The sequence below is a fragment of the Diabrotica virgifera genome, chromosome 3 (assembly GCF_917563875.1).
Source record: "Diabrotica virgifera virgifera chromosome 3, PGI_DIABVI_V3a".
NCBI lineage: Eukaryota > Metazoa > Arthropoda > Insecta > Coleoptera > Chrysomelidae > Diabrotica > Diabrotica virgifera.
Window position 1 is genome coordinate 78,506,431 of NC_065445.1, and position 19,697 is coordinate 78,526,127.

Here is a 19,697-nt window from a genome sequence, read left to right on the forward strand (position 1 = left end):
GAGCAAGCTTTCTTGAAGATTTTCCCCACGGTAGTGGAGGAGTTTACGGAGGAAGAAATAAAAGCCGCTGGTCAGGAAATCAAATCGGGTAAAGCTCCCGGCCCCGATGGTCTGCCACCCGAGGCACTGAAGATAATAGCAACAGAGAAACCAGGTTTGATCAGAAGAGTATTTAACAATCTACTGCGGAATCAAGAGTTTCCCAGGGAATTAAAGGAAGCAAATCTGGTATTGCTACTCAAGCCTGGGAAACCCCCCGACTCGGCATCCTCCTACAGGCCGATATGCCTTCTAGACTGTCTTGGCAAGTTTTATGAAATTCTTGTGAAGAAGAGGCTGGAAGGGGTATTGGCAAGTGAGAGAGCTCTATCCAGTCAACAATTCGGATTTCGAAAAGGTCGATCAGCAGTAGACGCAGCGATCTGGATTAGAGACGCGGCACAAATAAGTAGAAAGAGGTGGGTGGTACTTGTTCTATTGGACATTAAAAATGCCTTCAACTCGGCGAACTGGGGCCTCATCATCGACAGGATTGTCGAGCTGGGGGCCCCGGATTACATGTCCAATATAATAAAGGACTACCTATCGGAAAGAAGCGTATGCATAACGAAGAAAAATAAGATGAATATGACTGCTGGAGTACCCCAAGGGTCAGTCCTGGGACCCACATTATGGAACATATTATACAATGGGGTACTAGAGGTAAATAGAACACTAGGAGTAAGGGCAATAGCATACGCAGACGACCTAGCCCTACTAATCGAGGACGACACGAATCGGGGCATCATACATAAAGTAAACACAGCAATAGAAAAAACCGCGAAATGGATAGAGAACAACGATTTAAAATTGGCAGTAGAAAAGACTGAGATAATTATCTTGAGGGGACGGCGGGATCGAAAAGACATTAATTTTCGGTTCAGAGGCTCCGAACTAAAACCCCAGAAAACAGTTAAGTATTTGGGAATAATCTTCGACGACAGAAGGTCATTCGGCCCACATATACATGAAGCATGTCGGAAAGCGGAGGCAAGGACCTCAGTCCTACAAAAATTAATGCCGAATATAGGAGGCCCTGGATCACACAAACGGGCAGTAATGCTACAATCCATTATGTCAATAATATTATACGGGGCTCCAGTATGGCACGAAGTTGTAAATAAAGCCAAATACAGAGACATGCTTCTCAGAGCACAAAGAAAACCCCTGATCAGAGTGTGCAGCGCGTACAGAACCGTATCAACCGTTGCTCTACAGGTAGTGGCCGGAGCTGTGCCGGTGCACATTCTGACAGAGGAGAGGGTACGAATGCATCGAAGGGGTAACGGAGCTATAAGTTCAGGACCAGAAGAAAGAAGAAGAAGCCTGGAAAGTTGGCAGGATCAGTGGTCAAGAGAAACAGGCAAAGCCGCCTGGACGAGGACCCTTATCCCTGATGTAGTGAGGTGGTATGAATGCAGACACAGGCGCGTTAACTATTATTTCACACAATTTTTGACGGGCCATGGATCCTTTCGGGCATATACATATCGTATAAGAAAGACTGAGGACGATCTGTGTACCGAGTGTGGAGTGGTAGATGACGCGTACCACGTGATATTCGTATGCCCTGTATATCATGCAGGGCGAACCTCGCTGCAGCTGAGGATGGGGTCCCCTCTGGGTGAGCCCCAAGAATTAATGCATAAAGCCATTATGAATGAAAAAATGTTTGACTTGATCATTGGATTTGTCACTGAAACGATGAAGCATAAGGAAGAAAGAGAGAGGAGACTCCAACAAAGATAATCTGTTTGTATTTCTTTTGAACATGTGTCGTTTTGCACCGACCGGGGTGGGCAGTCAATATACAACTCCCACTTCTGCCGGGGCAGTGTCCTTTAAAATAAAAGGATTTTTAATCCTAGTGTTAGTAAATGTTAGATGTTTTGTTTTTCATGTGTTTATATCTTATGTTGTGAGTGTATAGATGAATGGGCCACTCCTACAGGGGGTGGGGAATGAAAGTTTAGTTGTTCTCACTGGCTGTTTAGTAATTCTTTGCCAGTTTACGGTGGATGGGATGATAGCGTGGTCGCGCCTCCTCACCCATTATCATGCAGATAGGTCGGTTGCCTTACGGACCCTGGCTGGCTGCATGCGTGGATGGGGTGGCGAAACCGGGTTGTCATGACAGTCACAGAGCGCACGCAGAGAGTGCTAGATGGGGTGACGAGCAAAGCTGGTGGGTCAGAGCTATGCCCGCTAAGGTCGGTTCCTGGCCCGCCGGTTGGAGAAAGAGGAGGTGAGTTTAGTTGGTAGGCGGCTTGCTACGGTTAGGCGTAGAGAGTTGAATCCAACACACCTGGGACACCTTCCCAGAAGTCTTTAGAAGATTCTCACCTCCCAAAAAAAAAAAAAAAAAAAAAAGGTACATAATATGTAGTTTACTATTCTTTCAGTTTATTGTACTATTACTCCTATACTATAATATTCGACTATGACTAATCATTTAAAACGACGCCATTCTTAAATATAAGAAAGATGATGATCACGGAAGAGCACAAGATGACATCCTGCATAAAATAACCGCATAGGTGGACAAAATTGCTTACTTACTCTAGTCCAAGTAATGAAGCTTAAAATAGGACAAAACCTCGCAATTTTTACAGAATGGATCGATTTGCTTGAAAATTTGACAATAAGTAGTGGATAGTCCAAGGATCAAAATCTATATCATGCCGAAAGGCGCTTTTACCGTGAGAGTGGTTGCCACCCCATCTCAGGGGTGGAATTTTTTTCTTATATTTTAATCGCAAAAGTTCGTAAAAACGTCAATTCTAAGCAAAAAACATTCTATATACTTTTTTGATAAAATTGGCTTACAATGATTAGTTTAAAAAAATGCAGTTAAAAGTGAATAACGAATTTTTGTAGTTTGGAAAAAAATGGCTTTTTCTTCAGAATATCAATATGAGCATCAGAGATACGAAAAAATGTTTCAATATGAAATTGTAGCTTATTTAATTCCCAAGAACCCGGTTCGCAAAAATTTTTTCTACGGCAAAAATTGAGTGAGCTATTGATAATTAAAACTTGTAATAACATGCAAAAACCACCTTTACCAACCCTTTCAAATCACCTCTTTTTGCAACTGACGATTTTAAAAAGATTTAATATTAACAGACTTATATATCTTGTAAAAACCTACAAAATTATTCGCTACCAAACTTTCTAAGACAAAAAATAAAAAAGTTACGATTAAAAAATTAATATTATCTTTTTGAAAAAAAAAGAGAAATCCAATTGGAAGCATAATAATGTAAGTTAGCGGTGTTTTTAGTCATTGGCCTTATTCATTCTTATTTATTTATGTATTATTAATAGATTCTAGAAGTTTGACTGGCTTAGCATGATTAGTTTTTAAAAAACTGGAGTTAAAAGCGAATAACGAATTTTTGTAGTTTGGTAAAAAATGCCCTTTTCTTCAGAATAGAAAGATTAGCATCAGAGATACGAAAAAATGTTTCAATATAAAATTGGAGGTTATTTAATTCCCAAGAACTTGGTTTGAAAAAAATTTTTCTACGGCAAAAATTGAGTGAATCGTAAATGAGCATGTACATATATCGAAAAACATTGATTTCTTCTATACAAAACTAACACTTTCGATAGCGAATAAATCGAAAACTATTAATTTTATCAAAAAAATTTATAGAACATTTTTTGCTTAGAATGAATGTTTTTATCAACTTTTGCGATAAAAATATAATAAAAACTTTTGGAGTTATTAGCAGAAAACTTATTAAAAAAATTGATTTTTTCGATATAAAACTAATACTTTCGATAGCGAATAAATCGAAAACTATCAATTTTATCAAAAAAGTGTATAGAATGTTTTTTGCTTAGAATTAACGTTTTTACGAACTTTTGCGATTAAAATATAAGAAAAAAATTCCACCCCCGAGATGGGGTTGCATCCACCCCCATGGTAAAAGCGCCTTTCTGCATCATATAGATTTTGATCCTTGGACTATCCACTACTTATTCTCAAATTTTCAAGCAAATCGATTCATTCTGTAAAAATTGCGAGGTGAAAAGCTTCGGTTCCTGGCCTACTCCGTTTTCAGGCAATCGTCATCGAACCATCTTTTTACTGTTATCTTTTTATATCCTATTATTTCATCTGATACGCTTGTCAAAGTTAATTTTATATTCTCTTAGACAGAGTATATGTTATTATATTCCTCTGTCTATTTTAGCGTTATTTGAACAGTTATGTATAGACTGTTGTAATCTTCTGCCATAAAAACTGTGCTATCAAGTATTTACAAATTGAGTATTGCGGAAAATAATCCCTTAACCCTTTCAGCCCTTCTTCAATGTTTTCAACCTCAGATCCTGTGCCAACAGAAATCATTTCTTTTGATACTTACGTGCCATGGACGCGCTTACGCGTCCACGGCACTATTCTATAGTCATATTTAGACGCGCGTACGCGTCACCGGAGCTGAAAGGGTTAATGCACTCATTGATAAACTTCCTTTAGTAATAGCTGTTTTTATCTCCAAGAGTGGTTGCATGACTTTGTTAAAAATAGCTTTTCCCAAGTAACCTCATTTAATATTTATAAATTTTCTTTTAGATACGAACATTTTAGTTTCTGCAGAATAGTGGCACCCTTTAGATCATCATCTCTGTTTGCCTTATCCCTATGCGGGTTCGGATTCCCTAATTGCATTTCTCCACACAATTCTATCTTGGCTCATATCAATGTTAATCCCCTTTACCAACATGTCCTGCCTTATCGTCTCCCCTCAGGTCTTCTTTGGTCTTCCTCTCCTACTCCTTCCAGAAATCTACACTGCAGCTATTCTTCGTATTGGGTGATTAACGTCTCGACGTTGAACATGACCAAACCATCTTAACCTATGCTCTGTCATTTTGGCATCAATTGGTGCCACACCTAGACTTCCCCTAATATACTCATTTCTAATTTTATCCTTCTTTGTCACTCCACTCATCCATCTAAGCATTCTCATCTCCGCCACATGCATTCGTTGTTCATCTTTCTTCTTCACTGCCCAAAATTCAATTCCGTACATCATAGCCGGTCTTATGGCTGTTTTATAGAATTTTCCCTTCAGCTTCATTGGAATTTTTCTGTCACACAACACACCACTCGCTTCTTTCCACTTCATCCATCCAGCCCTAATTCTACTGCATGCATCTCCATCTATTTCTCCATTACTCTGTAATACCGATCCCAGGTACTTAAAACTATTGCTTTTTACAATCAGTTCACCATCCAAAGATACAATTTTATTTGTAGTAACTCCATCTTTAAATGAACATTAAAAATACTCTGTTTTTGTCCTACTAAGTTTTAAACCTTTTTCCTCCAGAGCTTGCCTCCACTGTTCCAGTTTTTGTTGTAAGTCTCTTTCACTATTTCCTACTAACACGACATCATCAGCATCCATTAAGCACCATGGAATGTTACCCTGTAGTTTCGCTGTTATCTGGTCCAAAAGTAATGAGAATAAATACGGACTAAGCACAGAGCCTTGGTGCAATCCTAGAAATTTATCAGTCTCTCCCACACATGTCCTAACACTAGTCGTTACTCCAGGTGCGGATCCAAGGGGGGTCAATGGGGTCAATTGCCCCCTCCTTGAGACTTCGCCTGGTGTCGCCTTTTTTTAAGAAAGAGATAATTACGATTGAAAATAAATAGTGAGTTTTATGTCCCGTTGATAACTGAATAACGGAATGAAACATAAAACAGAATTCCTTCTCCAAAGTACGTGTTCTCGGTCTTACTGTATGGTGTCGAGTCTTGGACTGTGAATAAATTCGATCTACTTACCTAAATCGCCTCGAGGCTTTCGAAATGTGGTTCTATAGAAGAATTTTAAAAGTATCTTGGGTGACGAAGATTCGAAACTCCACAATACTAGAACGTCTCAGCAAGACTACTGAGATTATAGAAGGCATCAAGAATAGAAAAGCGGAGTATTTTGGACATGTAATGTGAAGTTTTAAATATAGAAAAAAAAAATAGTAAATCCTTTATAAAAGGTATATATTTAAAATCCCTGAAAAGGGCTACATCACAATCACATAACTAGTTTTCGACTGGTTTACCAGTCATCTTCAGTGCTTACGTGAAGTTTACATGCTAACCACCAATATATAGTTTAACAAAAATATGTGGGTCAAAGCCCTGTATAAGTGGTCCGTTAAGGAAACATCAGTTAAAAATGCCAATTAGAGCATGGATGTTTAAATTATTTTAAAAATAATGCCCCAGGTAACATCTGAGCTGTGGTGTGACTAGATTACATTGTGAAGGTCTGGTAGCAAATGACTTTTGGTATTTTATTTTTAAAATAATTTAAACATCCATGCTCTAATTGGCATTTTTAACTGATGTTTCTTTAACGGACCACTTATACAGGGCTTTGACCCACATATTTTTGTTAAACTATATCTTGGTGGTTAGCATGTAAACTTCACGTAAGCACTGATGATGATTGGTAAACCAGTCGAAAACTAGTTATGTGATTGTGATGTAGCCCTTTTCAGGGATTTTAAATATATACCTTTTATAAAGGATTTACTATTTTTTGTATTACATGGTATACAGCCAACTACAGGAAAACTTTTTCCTCGTGAATTTTTAAATATAGGTTGCTACAAAATATTATGCAAGTGAAAATAGAAGGCAAACGCAGTCCAGGACGAAAAAGCACTTCGTGGTTGCGATTTAGGGTCGCAGTGAATAAAATTAAGATAGCTATGATAGTAACCAACGTTCTGAAAGGACATGATACATGAAGAAAAATAAAGTAACAGCCCATACCGAAAAAGAATCCTGCGTACGCGAGTGACGAGAAAATGTTTATTTCATTGCCCCCTCCCTGGAACGTTGCTGGATCCGCCGTTGCGTTACTCCCTCATACATATCCCTCACAATCTTGACATATTCACCAGGGACTCCTTTCTTATTGAGTGCCCACCACAGAATTTCTCGAGGAACTCTATCATATGCTTTCTCAAGATCAATGAATACCATATGAGCGTTTGTTTCTTTACTCCTGTATTTCTTCATCAACTGCCTTCTCCAAAGTGGCACCCTTTAGATATTTGTGGTATTTTCCTAACTAAATTTTTAAACGTCGGTCGGCAAAAAAGTTCATCTCAGTCGAGTAATCTAATACATTCTTTATTCTAATATTCGTTTAAAAATACCGAATTTTTAATTTTATTAATAAATACTGTTCTCATTATTGTGTAATTAAAGTTTACATTCTATTTGTTCCAACTCGATACAAAACCGTTCTTGAACGGTTCGTGAACCGCGCAGTAACGAAAAATGTGTTACTGCGCATAATTATTCGTTATTGCGCATGCGCGTAACGATTCAAGAACGGTTTTGTATCGAGTTGGAACAAACCTATTGTATTCGTGGTTTATGTGTCCTTCCAAAACAAAAGCTTACACTCCTTGATAATGAATAATAATTGATGTACATAGTTATAAGTTATTAAGCAATAAGAGGTATTCTCACTATGTATGTGATCTAAATATAAATCATAATTATTATGGGGTATCTATTTTATTGCTAATTCCATGATATATATTGAATCCGAAGAAGACTCCTACTTAACAAAATCCGAAATCCTTCTCAAGACCTCACAAAAGAAAGCTAAAAATAATATAGGTATCAAAACTATCTCACAATGATCTCACACCTTGTTACCCTTCGAGTCCTTAAAAAAGATTTCGTCTTTGCCGATGAAAGGATAAAGTGCGGAAGTTCCCTAGACTTGCTATTCAAAACGTCATCGCCATCGTTGATTAAAAGATAAAAACGTCAAGATATTTCATCCTACAAACAAATAGATTAATACCTTTTTATGTGACACAATGCAAGTTTCAACAGCCTATTGCTCTTTTTGCCAAGGTAATTTACTATTCACTCGCACGCATTGTACCAGTTATAATAAGGAAGTATCAGTGTTTATCAACACGCGCATCTGCGTAAATATACGAGGTAGACGCTATTTTTACAATTTTAATGGATCTGTATTATAGGTCTGTGATCAACGAAACTTCAAAGGAAAAAGACTTGAAACATTCCGATATATGTATACATAGAATTAGACAAAGAAAAGCTTAAAAATTAATCCACAATTCTAAAAGAAGTATACCTACCTTACAGGGCCGTAACTACGATGTTGGGGGCCCCGGGGCAAATGTGCTCTGGGGGCCCCCTACCGGGAGGTCTGGGAAATTTACCCCCAGCGCCAGGGGGGGTCCGGAAAAATGTTTGATATTTAACCCCTTGAAAGCACTTTTTCCCTCTTATGTGAACACCACACTCTCTTCTCTCTTTTTTTCAGCATGTCCTGCAATAACTATAAAATTAGCAACTCTAATGATTACAGCTTCATCTGTATCTAACATTGCGAACGGATTATCAACGAATGCGTTCGTTCGCTACAATGTAAATGGTCGTACCGAACGAATAACCAAGTGAACACCTACGAACTCGTTCCTTCGTTCGTGTTCACTTTGATTTAAAAGCACCTTAAGGTGCCTTAAGCTACTGTAGTGTGAGCCAAGCACACTAAGTGAAGCTGGTCAGTGTACTGGTGCTCATTTTATCTTATGTATACCTTTCTTTTCAATATGTGGTTCCTTTCACGTACCAAGATGTGGTCTGGGGTAAATTGATTAAGACAAAGTAGCTGGGACCTGGGGTCCCTATTCCGGTTGCATTTTAGTTTTTATTTCGCCAAAATAACTAATTTCCTCAGTAACAATTTATATGTTTACGAAAGGTCTCGGAGGCCCCAGCTTAGCCCGGGCCCCTCTCTTCCAATGGTATTTTAGGTTCTATTACGCCGAAATAACTAATTTCTTAAGTAATAATTTAAATTTTTATGTTAAGGTCAATTGCATTTAAGAGGAAAGGAACATTTTGACGCCTGTCAAAATTTTTAATGTATTTTAAATGTAATCATTTTTTTTTCGAATCCTGAGAAAACTAATAAGTATTTTTGAAAAATTTAAACGCAGAATGAAGGATTACTTTATTACCGAGGGCCGAAAGTCCCTTAGAATGAATAAAAAGTTTCTTTTGAATGATATATTTAAAATTTAAAATCACACTACATTTTCTCTTAGTCTTTCACTCCTGTAACTTATTAATAAACATTATAGAAGTTTTCAGGGACTTTCGGCCCTCGGTAAGAACGTAATCTTTCATTCTGCGTTTAAATTTTTCAAAAATATTTATTAGTTTTCTCAGGATTCGCAAAAAATGAATCCCCATTTAAATACCATTGCAGCCGAAAATACGTACCCATCCCCTTAAGACAAATTCCCCCAGTGAAAAATTAAAACTATGTTGCGGTCTTCGTAAAATTTTCGAAAATATTTCGTTGGGATCGGCTTTTAAAATACATATTTTTATTTTCCTCATTAAAATCTATGCACGGGGCCCCCTTGGTCGGGGGCCCCGGGGCAGTGCCCCGGTTGCCCCAATGGTAGTTACGGCCCTGCTACCATATGAAGAAGAAAAAGGAAGATATTATATTTTTATTATAATGCTTTCCAAGTTTCCAATGTTTTCTGAAATAAGAAATAATAAGTACATAATATGGGCAATTCAATTTAGGATAACTGTATCAAATGGGATAAAAGTATAAATTTATTCTTTGAAGTTCTCCCGTTGGTGTACGCCTAGTCGCTGTGAGCAGATGAGTAGAGGGGATTTGACAGTTTTTGCCAGCGCTGTTAGTGGCAGTTTTGTGTATTGAATTTGAACAATTTTATCAGAAAAGTACAAGTTTCAAACCGCGAGAGAGCTACCGACGAAACCCACAGCCAGTAAAAACAGAGGTAACCTCTAAATTTCGCATAAACTTCTTCTTTTTCTCAATGGCCTCTTGCGTAAGCAGTCATTCAGTCGCACGAATTTATATATTAAATATTAAAATTATAATGAATAAAATAAAAAAAACATACATAATTACTTTTACTATTAATTCTGTGTATTCGTTCAGTAATCAGGTTACAATAATATATCAGTTCATAATTTGTGTTTTTTTAGATAGGTAAATATCTATTTTTCTCGTTTTGTATATTTCACATACACCAATTTTATCAGAAAAGTACAAGTTTCAAAGCGCGAGAGAGCGCTACCGTCGAAACTCACAGCCAAGAGCTATTTATTAGGCTCCTTTTAAAATTTTAGATAGATGAAACAATGTCACTGTATAAAATCTGGGATCAAAGAACATATATAGCAATGTTTTGCTTGCTTTCGTTATAGTTGAGTTGAGGATGCTATGGATGCTTTCCAATAACGCTAAATTAGCACATAATATAATAGTTACCTTTGCTGGTGATAATGCTGTGCTGGTTATGGTTAAAGGTCATGAAGAAGCAACAAGGAAACTTCAAAACTGTTACCTGTAACAAAAACACCAGTTAAATTAAACGAAACGAAATCAGCACACATTTATTTTACAAATAAGAGTCAACACAATCCTGTTAGTGTAAATGATAATCAGATTATTTTTCTTCTGCGAGTGTCATCACCAATACCGAGATTGACAATCATAATCATAGAGATATATAATAACATAGAGGGAGCCTACCTTCCGCGCTTCCTGACGACAAGATCTCATGGACTGGTTTGCTGCATTTCTTTCTAACACATTGTATCGAAAATCTATGATGACATTCAGTGTGAATATAGGCACGGAAGAGGAGGACAACTGTAGCAGCTTTACTATGCGTAAGAGTGAAACAGCACTAATCCAAATAAAAAAGATGGTGTCGTCACTTCGCTCTGAATGACACTCTCTATATGCTAATATATAACTCTATGATCATAATGGCTACTCTAACATTCAAAATAAGTATTCTAAAAAGTTGTTTTGAGTAGCAACCATACCATTATTTTTTACACTTCTTCTGCCTCCTTATTTATATTGGATTAAAAGAATTTGATAACGTTTGATACATCCATGAACATTCATGCACACTCGATATTTTCGATACTATCCCTTTACCCAAGCTAAGCTACGCTGGAGGGTCCATGTTAAAAAGGAAAAAAAAAGATGTCAAAAAAGGTAGGTATATGGATCCAGCTGTGTGATTGTTCCAACCAGAATACTTAATGTAAAAGTCATGCAGCGATTTCGAATTAAAGTTGTTAATGCTTCTTGGTTCTTTATGAACAGTGGTGTGTTGGTCAGTTCTGGTGGTCTTGAGCTTTCTGGAGCCAATTCCCAGCGATTATTTTAACGGCATATGTCCTTCGTGTAGGGTAGGTCGTCTACTTCTACGGCTTCTATCTTCTCTTGGTCTCCACACTGTATTTTTTGGGTCCACCGACCGTCGTTCATTCTGGCCACGTGGATCGCCCAATTCCCCTTCAACCGTGCTATTAGCTCTATGATATCTGTAATGTTGGGATATAGACTATTAATACGACCATTGGAACATTAGTTAGAGTCGCTAATAAAGACTCATTCATGTTAATGTTCGAATAGCCTAGCTCCTTGACAACGCAGATCCGATTAGACGACTCACGAGAATGAAGCTCTTTGATTTGGTTAAGTGACATGTGAAAAACAGAGCATAGTGCAGTGATGATATTATAATAGTTGTATAATAAATTGTTAGATTTGAAGTGATTCCAACGACTTTCTTCCGCGTTTTAATTTCTTAGTAGTATTTATAATCATACAACTTGAATTTTAGTTAAAAAAAGGCTCATCTGAACCCATTTAAATAGTTAAAATACTTATTTTTCTTCTTAACCGGCTTAACAACTCGGGGTGAGTTTTCGACGAATCCACTATAGTCCTCTATCTTCTACGATTTTTCGCCTACATTTCCCATTGTTGTATTACAATCCTAGATAAATCGGCTTCAACATTATTCTTCCATCTTTTTCTGGGACGGCCTACTGATCTTCTGCCGTCTGGTTTCTCAAAAAATACTGTCTTTACAGTATCACATGGGCTGCCCATCTTATCCGCTTAGCTTTCATATGACTCACGATGTTTTCAGTACCCATACAGTCACCAATTCAGCATTGCGTCCTTTCTCCTGTCAATTCATCTCTTTGAGGGCCAAATATCGATCTGAAAACCTTCCTTGCAAAAAGCAGTAGCTTATTTATTTCCCGCTGATGTAGAGTCCATGTTTTACTTCCATATGTAACAACTGGGCGAATCATTGACATGCACACTCAGACATGGCAGATTGTCGTTTTAGCAACTTGGATCTTAATAATGATGACAGGGAGTATAATGCTCTAATCCCCACAGCTATCCTTATTGATACCTCTTTTGTGGTTGTTATCTGTGATTAGCGCCCCCAGATATAGTCTGTTCGCTAAACTCAGACACAACTGGCTAGTTATTTTAGCAAATAATTTTGCCAATTTCGTAAAATTGTCAGTAGTAATTGCACAAGAGCTCTGAAATTATTGAATTTTTCCCGAGTGACACTTTGACAGTTTTAATTTCACGAGCCGAAGGCGAGTGAAATTATGTCAAAGTGTCACGAGAGCAAAAATTCTATATTAATTTCAGAGGTCGAGTGCAATTTGTTGCGATTATTTCATGAATAAAACTGTTCGAAACCAAAATTTTATTGTAATTTATTTATGTAAGTACCATTAAACACACAGTTTTTATAAATATTTGACGATTGAAAGTCCTCACTTTTATAATTTTTAAAACATTAATTGTCATTAATGTCACTGAATGTATTTTTTCGTAGCAACGAAGGGCATCTGACGTAATATACTTAACGACAGGAGATTATCAAAAGTTATCGATTTAATTCAGATTTCTGTAGCTTTCTATTGGTCAGAATCTCCTATGAATGAAATAATCAAAAAAATAATTACTAAATAGATGGTAATTTTGCCAATTTTGGCGAAACTGACAAAAAACAAAAAAATTACCTACTAAAATCACTAGCCAGTTAGCGAACCGACTTTATTTAAACTCTTTTAGTACTTTAAAGTTGTGGTTATGATTAATAGTTATGTTCTGTCTAACTCTTGGTCTAGTTAAATATGAGTAAGTGCATTTATCTACATCTGAAAAATGTTAAGAAGACAATAAAAATCCACAAGGAAAAAGGTTTTCCTGTAGTTGGCTGTATACCATATAATACAAAAAACGAATAAAATCCTTTATAAAAGGTATATATTTAAAATCCCTAAAAAGGGACACATCACAGAACTAGTTTTCGATTGGTTGATCAATCATCATCAGTGCTTACCTAAAATGAATATAACCTGATAAAATAATGCAAAGGCTTTAAAATTCTGACTACGGTTAAGAAAAGTTGTAGGTTATACTCACGTGATCTAACATGCTAACCACCAAAATATAATATTACAAAAATATGAGGGTAAAAACCCTTTAAAATTAATCCGTCAAGGAAATATTGATAAAATATGCTAACTTAAGCATGGATGTTTAAAATATTCCATGTACGCTCTCGGTACCATCTGAGCTCTGATATGACATTCGACTTGTTCATATGAGAGTATGGTGGCAAGTGACGATGAAATGAATGGGGACTTCTGAACGATGACACGACAGAAGTGACAATAAACTAGATGTTTAAGGGCCGGTTTCACCAACGACAAATAGTGGTTTATTCTATGAATAAAGTTATTCGACCAATAAACTGACATTTCTCCATTTTACTAACGTCAAATACGACTTATTTGACTAATTTATCAAATAAATACTTACTCTTCGAACAAATTGGCAAGTTAATCACGCTGTAAATATTTATAAGAAAGTAAATTCGCCAGTTTAACTTTAAATTATCAAAATTATATTGAAACAAAATATAAATATAAACGTCTAATAAATTTTATTCGATGAATAGGTATTCATTGATTTATTTGTTGTTGGTGAAACCTGACCTTAGTTATAAAATGTATTCACGTATATTGTCAATAAAGTTTGTAGGCAAACCACATTACACAAATTATTTTTATTCGAAAACTGAAATCAGTAATCAAATCCTATGTCGATAGACCCAGAATCTAGGGAAGCAATTTTGTGTTGATTTAAAGTTATCGAATTTATTTAACTTGTTGGTAGTTGTTGGAATTTGTGTAAGTTTAAAAAGAGGTCACAATGGGGGTGACTGAAGTATAAAAATGTCTTAAGTAATCTAAGGTATATATCATTAAAAAACACAAGCTCAGACTAAGACTAATTCCTAAGAACCCTGCAGGCTGCCCGGATCTCTAAGGGTTTAAAACCAAACCTGTCATAAGATGAAGTTGACAGTAGGGGGAGGAGAGGATGGGTATGAGATGTTTGTGAGGAAATTAATGAGAATGGAACATGAACGGGACCTAGAAAGAAAATGCGACTTTTTGATTTGGTTATAATATAGATGAGTGTTATATGTTGGTAATGGCAGATTGAATAGATGGGGTGAGAATAGTCATATGTAGAATTATGGGGGTGGGTTGTATATAGACAATAAAAGGTTGCTAGAAGCTTATATTAAACCACATAAGGATCTAGAAGTTATAATATGAAAGAAGTGATTAAAATTATGCAAGTTTGTACTCCTTCTTCTGTGTGCACTTTTAAATCTACATCTCCATGATCATTATCCATTTAGCTTCGTCTTAAAGTAATTTCGAATCCATAAACAGACATATATTTTGTATTTAAACTTATTTTCCATTTCTAGAAGTAAATATAGGTGCGTCCTCGTAAAACTTATTGATAAACAACTGTCTATTTAAAATACACGAACCATATGGGTTGTTTACCGTATGTAAATACTGCTACCTTTATCTTAACATGTAAAGACGCAAGACGCAAGAAGTGAGTCTGTCGCTCAACACATGTTTAATAGGGAAATAGGTTTATTTTGTGTATAATCGTATGTCTGCAGCTGTAAGTTTATGTTTGCTTGCATAATTAGATGAAAATATGTATTGAGTACAAACGGCTGTTAAAAATTGGGCCAAAATCTATTCAAATATTTGTAAAATTATTTGACACTATAACTATAAAAATGAACGTTTTTCGTTAATTTATTATGTAAAGAAAAACTTCAAAGTGCATCTGTGGTAAGAAGCCATAACTTGATGTCAACATTCTAGCAAAATTGAGTTACTAATATTGATGTGTTCATCTTAAGCGAGATCTACAAGATCTTAATAGGGCTTTTCACATTCACAGTCATTTGTTTCGAGCTCCTGTCAAATGTCGTCTAATCCGTGTATATTAATATTATACACAGATTATATTATTATATAACATATGACAGAAGCTCGAAACAAATGACAATCGATGAAAAGCCCTATAGGTAAAATTCCTAATAATAACAAATTGATTGGTATATCAAAAGTTCACATTACAGAAGAGGTAATAACTTAATAATATGTTGATTGATCTAATTCTTCCACTTTAAAAATAAGCTAATTTTTATAGTTTTCAAAGAAATCATAACATGACAAAATATGTTGATCAAGTTGTGCCCTAAGAAAATCATTCGATTCTGTAAGAGTTTTACTGAATATGTTAAGTGAACATATCAAGTTTTGCCATCTGTGTGTGACAATGAACTTGACATACCTATTACCTAGCAGTCCAATAATGGTTTCCCACAGCAACATATTGAAATAATCAGTCACAAGACGATGATAAGAAAAAAATGGATATAAAACAAGCGAATACAATCAAAATAATTACTTCTACTCCCTCTAAATGTAAAAGAAAGAAAGGTGTAAGAGCACGCAGACAAGAAAAGAATAAAAAAAGATATCTCTCTCCTGTCGTTTCCCCATTACTGAGGATCGTGATTTCTTCCAATATTCCTAACAATGTTTCTCCATTGGTCTCTATCTTCAGCTGCTCTAAGAGCTTCGCAGAATGAGTTTCCAGCTGAATGCTTTATTTGGTCAGACCATCTAGTTGGTGATCGTCCTCTTGATCTTCTCCCCGGAACTTTTTCAGAAACAATTAATCTCTCCCAAACTGTCGTCACCTCTGCGAACCACGTGGCCAAAGAATTGCAGAATTCGTTGCAGACATATTGTGGACAGCCTTTTTTTAATATTGAGTTGGTTTAGAATGGAAACGTTTGTCCTATGAGCTGTCCAAGGTATGCGCAGCATTCTTCTCCAGCACCACATCTCAAAGGCATCAATTTTTTGGCGCTCGCATGCGCGAAGAGTCCAAGTCTCTGCTCCGTATAGAAATATTAAGAATACAAGGGCATTCACCAGTCTCATCTTGATATTTTGAGAGATAGATCTGTCTTTCCAAACTTTAGTTAGGCGACTCATCGCATTTTTGGCCATACCAATACGTCTCCGAACTTCTGCTTCACAGTTACCATCGTTAGTTACACTAGACCCGAGATAGACAAAGGTGTTTACTATCAGGTATTCCTTTAAAAAAAGATATGGCCTACAAAAATTGAAAAGATCCTATTGACTTTAAGTCTATTGAGAGATGTTCATAGGAAAATATTGTACATAATATAATAAGAGAGAAAATTTTGCCGGCTATATTTTCAACTGGTACGAAAGTCAACGAGACGTCAGTCGAGTGATTTTGTCAAAATTTCATAAGCGAAAATTGCCAAAAGGCAACAAACTTGAATAAAACCAGAAGAAAATTTTGCCGGTAAATAATTTTCTCTCAAATGATATCCGACAAGACTATTTCACGAGACAATGAATGTACCATATCAACGAAACATAATCTTTATTTATTTGTTAACAATATTAAATGTACAATTATTATAAGCTATAGTAGTTTGCCCATTCTTTTTTACCAAAACATGATTTTGTGTATTATTGACCTGTAGCATTTGAGAATTCGAGTCCAGCTTCATTTGTTGTTCTGAGATTTTCGATCAACTTCTGGTGGTGACTGAAATCCAGTTGCAGATATGGTTTTAGAGAGCTTGCTTGCATTTGAGTGACCCGTTGATTTAATTAACTCCTGTTCAGAAACACTTTGCTTGAACAAGGCTGACACAGCTAAAGATCGATGATAATGATTTGTTATTTTATGTTTTTTTGTGTCTATTAAAATTTTTTTAGCCGACATTTTTGTCCACTTAGATACGGTGTTGATTCCAAGTGGACAGTTTTTGAACCAAAATCCACCCTTCCAGTTGGGGTGAACGGTAAGAAAGAGTCTGTCTGATAAAATCTTTGGTCCCATTTTTCCATTAATTTCAAAAGTAATCTAACTGGGCATAAATTTTCGTTTGATGCATTTCTTACCAGCCATTTGCTACTTGCCATACTTTTCGAACCGCCTTGATTTGTTTTGGACAACATGCTGTTGTATTCAATTGGGCCCGTAAATTCTTCCATAAGGGGCCGTCCATTAATCACGTGAGGTTTTTTTGGCATTTTTTAACCCCCCCTCCCTCTTGGTGATACATTGTGAGGTTTAAGTCCCTGTATATCACATGTATTATGACATTTCGTGATTCTTTATAGACCCCGCCCCCCCCCCTTTCGAGCCTCACGTGATTAATGGACGGCCCCTAACATCAAAAAATTCCTTCTGGAAAAAGTGAATCTTGCAGTTTACGGCCTCATTGCCTCTCCAAGCAGGTTCAAATGAGCAAAGGTGAAAAAACTTTTTTTTGTGCTCCATCGGGGGTTTCCTCGTCGTAGCTTTGGATGATTTTTAATAGTTCTTCGGTGGATAATGCTTTTGAACTGATTTTTCTTTTTTCTTGTACACTTTGAAGCTGCCTCCGCTAGGTATCTCTATCCAATCTTGCACATTTGAACGATATATCTGTGAAAGGGCCGATGTTTATGCCGTACTCTGTAAAATATTTTTCTTTTATCATTTTTGCTGTAGTATTCCACATTGACTTTACAGACGACTCTTTATAGTCTTCGCCATTGCCTTTTTTCAAGTTAAAGGCATAATCCTTGAGAATTTTTGCTACTTCCGTTATGGTAGTACATCTTTCAAGCGTAACATTTCTCACCCGTAGGAACTCCAAAAATTGGGTCCAAATAGAGTTTCTGGACCTCTGCGTGTTCAATGGGACATTTTCATTATATCTGCACAAAACTGATTACGCCTCAATGACGTTTGTCAAACTGACAACAATAGGATTACCAGACACCTTCGTGACTGATCTGTCATAATTTTGTCACTAAGAAATCACGGACAGGAAGGAATTTTGTCAGTAGGAAACGTGGCGTTGCTATGACGTTTTATCAGTTAAAAATAGTCTAGTGGAATAGTCAGAGGAAAAAGTTTTTCGAGATATAAACCACAGAAATACAAAATAAATATATAAAAAGTAAAGTACAAAACAAGTGATGAACAGATAAATTTTATTCACCAGTTCATAGACAAATACCCGCGACACAAAAGTCATTATGCTAGGCGAGATAACTCACCAGAAAAAATATTTTTGCCTAGTCACTTAAGTATCAAAATAATGTTCAAAGAGTACTTATAGACAGAGAGCTAGCGCCGAAAAATAATCGTCATAAGTAATATGGAGTTTTTCCTGTGAAATGTGTCTATTGTATATTGACAATTATGACCACTTTCAGGCTGACACCTCAGTGGATACAGGAAGTAGCAATAAGGGATGAAAGGGGAAAGTTAGTGCAGTCATTAAAGGTTTTCACCTCCTATTTTGTTAAACCTCCATCGATTTGCATGAAAATTGGTAACTAGTTAGAGCATACCTCAAGAAATAAAACTGATTTGGTGCCAACCTGCACTTTTACCCTGGTGGTGAATACCACCCCTTCCCGCGGGTGAAAACAATTTTATTAAAAATAACCCCACAAATCGACAGAGGGACAAATTTTCAGTAAAAATTGTTATATCATGTTATTAAAATAAATCAATACTTTTGAGTTATTAAAGATCAAAGATTTGTCTATTTAAGAGCATATGCGTGAAGTTACGGATGATAAAAATAACATATTAATTAATTGTATGTTAGTAAAATATTATTTTTATATTATTTCGATATTTAATTGAATTTTTTCTATCAATATAAACTGAATATGTCCAGAAACTGGGGGTGTCCAATAATGGGTACATTTGACATATTCGAATACACTTTTGCTAAATTTATAATATCGACATAATATAAAAATAATATTTTAGTAACATACAATTAATTATTGTGTTATTTTTATCATCCATAACTTCACACATGTGCTCTTAAACAGATAAATCTTTGATCTTTAATAACTCAAAAAGTATTGATTTATTTTAATAACATGATATAACAAATTTTACTTATAATTTGTCCCTCTATCGATTTGTGGGGATATTTTTAATAAAATAGTTTTCACCCCCGAGAAAGGGTGGTATCCACCCCCAGTGTAAAAGTGCAAGTTGGCACCAAATCATTTTTATTTCTTGGGGTATGCTGTAACTAGTCACCAATTTTCATTCAAATCGATGGAGGTTTAACAAAATAGGAGGTGAAAACCTTTAAAGACTACACTAACCTTCCCCTTTCATCCCTTATTGCTACTTCCTGTATGCACTGAGGTGTCAGCCTGAAAGTGGTCATAATTATCAATATACAATAGACACATTTCACATGCCAAACTCCATATTACTTATGACGATGATTTTTCGGCTCTAGCTCTTAGACCATTACAATGGCGAGTA

General features: G+C 36.0%; 1 protein-coding gene across 4 annotated transcripts in view; it reads right to left on the minus strand.

Moving 5' to 3' along the window:
• LOC114335969 (ADP-ribosylation factor-like protein 4C) overlaps positions 1 to 19,697 on the minus strand; it is a 311,831-nt gene that overhangs the window by 118,088 nt on the left and 174,046 nt on the right. For 2 of the 4 annotated variants that reach the window (XM_050645254.1, XM_050645255.1), the window contains one exon: positions 10,389 to 10,464. The exons of the other annotated variants lie outside the window; for them this stretch is intronic. The gene's annotated coding sequence lies outside the window, so the exon portion shown is untranslated. The remainder of the gene's footprint in view (positions 1 to 10,388; positions 10,465 to 19,697) is intronic. 4 annotated transcript variants of the gene reach the window in all.